Genomic DNA, 2,719 nt, shown 5'->3' on the forward strand with positions numbered 1-2,719 from the left:
AAGCGAAAGAGGGGAGAGAGATAAGCTTTGCCGAAAAAATAAAATAAAAGTCAAATACAACTAATTCAGGGGAAGAAGATAAAAAATATACAGAAATGTAATTGGAATTAAAAAGCGTTGCCGCCGCGGCCTTGTATCGACAGCACGGCTGCAGGGGGCTTTTGTATAGTCCGTTTGGATTTGTCGACTTAAGCCGCGCCGTTGTCGCGCGCGCTGTCGCTCCTCTGTGACGGGCCGCCGCCGCCACTCTTATCGACTCGCAAAACGCGCGCGCGAAAAAAAAGAAAAAAAAAGAAAGCATTTCGCTGGCCGTGTGATTGGCGAATCATAAACGTCGGACTCGACCGGGTTTGAGGAATCATTGGCAGCGACAGGACGCCAGGCTGCGCGGGATCATGTCGCGCGGCAGATGATATCTGCGAACAATACTACGATATTGCGAACGGCCAAAAGTGTCAGCTGCAATATGAATGACGAGAACGCGATGTAATTCGCGATGCCGGAGAATAGATATACCACGCGCGCGACAGGCACGTGTGATGTTTCTTTTTTCTTTTCTTTTTTTTTCGAGTGAGACTGTACCCGATTGGATCGGACTGTACACATGGCGCGGCAGTGTCAGGTAGGTCGCACGCACTCAGCCGCGCCGCCGCCGCCGCAGAGCGCCCGGCGTCCCGTTGACTTGTAAATTGGGAGTCATCCTGGCTGAAAGGATTTGCCTACATTAGACTGCATCGCTATCGCCATCTCTCTCTCTTTCTCTCTTACTCGCCCTCGCTGTGCCTGTCCTACTCTTGTGGCTGTTTTGGGTGAAAACAAATAGCCGTCCACGTTGGGGGGGGGGGGGTGGAGACTGAGCCCCCCATACTATACTTTTTTTTTCTTTTTTCGCTTACTCCTTTCCCCTGGCGCAGCGCATATTAAGCCCCCTCTCCCCTTTCGCATACAGGACACTCCAGCCAGGGCTTCGCGTGCGAAACTTTTAATTCCACTTTCATTTCCGAAAAAGATGAAATGTTGGAAAAGTGAGGTGAAGGGGGGGAAGCGCTGTTTTGATAAATGTACTGTACCTGTGCGCACCGGTGACGAAGGAAACCCAGCTACCTCGTTTAATCGTCACGTATTTAAAAAAAAGTATTTTACTTGCTCCTTTTCCGAAAGTGACACTGGAAACACACTCTGGTAAAACACAGGTAGGTGCCTTTCCTGGGGCACTAAAAACATTTTCTGTTTAGTTTCTTTCATAGGCACTAAACAGGGCCCTAAGCAGCCCAAAAAGGTGCTATAGCAAAATTTTTATAAAAATTAGTACCTTTGGCAGTTTTAGTGCCTTTGTATAGTAGTTTGCACCTTTGTTTTTCCAGTGAACTAACGTTAGATGTGTCACGTTTCTTAATGCAGTCTCTGGAGAAAACGTTTCCTGGTGCGCTCTTTCTGTTCACTCTGTAAAACAAAGGCGTAAATTTACCTAGGCACTGCGGCCTGCCCGATGCCGTGCCGCATTGCCGTGTCGGGTGTCGTCTGGTGACTGTAATGCTATTAGGCGGGTTGGCGATGTCAGCCCAGCTGGTGTGACGTCATCAGAACACTGTAAGTTGCTTACAAAGAAACTGCTCTTCGTAACCTAAAGGGTTTTTTATTACAAACACATCTAGGCCCGCCCCCACTCCAAGTGGGGAGGGACTATTTTAATACATAGGTGTCCTTGTGCACATCTTCATCAGATACAAATCTGACTTTGACTTTATTTCGTCTGTAACGTCGGTACAATTTTTTTTTCTGATTTAGACGCGTCCAAGGAAGGACACGTCTAACGTAAGTGAAAAATTGTCCCTCCCCATTTTTCCATTTGGTTTTTCCAGGCCTGCTCTTTGGCTTACCGGGCCCAGGGTCACATATTCCCAAATCCCACCCCAACCGTCTTCCAGTGCGTATGAATCCCAAACCAACGTCTTTGCCTAAAAAGAGAAAAGAGACTACTCATAGTAACTTATTACCTTCATCGTCTCTCCAGTTTTGCCCTGGACACCCGGTAGATACCAGCCCGCCAGGTGCGCTGGCCGTCGATAGAACGTTGCGTTGAGGTCGGGGCTCGGGTCGGCGGGACGACGGGTGGCGCCTGGGGACTGGCGACTGGCGACAGGGAAGATTGTCATCGGCAGGGAAGGTAAAAGGGGAGGGGGGGGGGCAACAACTCCACGTCTTGCGGGGGGCTTAACGCTTCTCGGAGAGTTGTTGACGCACATTGGTGGGGTGAGAGGGGGGAGGGGGTGGGGGCATTGAAAGAAGACTATTCCCTGGTCCCTCCGGTGTGGTCGGCCTGGGCCACGGCTCCCACACAGCCCCCTCCAGGCCCGCCACCAGGCCCCTGCCCTCCCCAGCTTTGTCCGGCGCTGCGCCCGTGCCCGCTCTGTAGCCTGCCCCTGCTCCGGGCCAAACGGATCGAGAGAAAATAATAGAGTCCGCCTTTTGTGTCGCTCAGGCAGGTAAGTCGTCCTCTTCTTCACGGCTCGGCCCGAGTGCTGCTCCGGCCGGTTGGTTGGGGTGTACCGGGGAGAGGGGTGGGTAGGGGGTGGCACTGACCATCATAACGAGACAAGGCCAGCAGCATTGTGCGATCGGAAACAATGGGAAGAGCATGCAACACGTTTTCGTTTCCTTGGTCTCTCTCTCTCTCTCTTTCTCTCTCTCTCTCTCTCTCTCTCTCTCTCTCTCTCTC

The sequence above is a fragment of the Frankliniella occidentalis genome, unplaced genomic scaffold (assembly GCF_000697945.3).
Source record: "Frankliniella occidentalis isolate FOCC.00 unplaced genomic scaffold, Focc_3.1 Scaffold99, whole genome shotgun sequence".
In the NCBI taxonomy this organism is placed as follows: domain Eukaryota; kingdom Metazoa; phylum Arthropoda; class Insecta; order Thysanoptera; family Thripidae; genus Frankliniella; species Frankliniella occidentalis.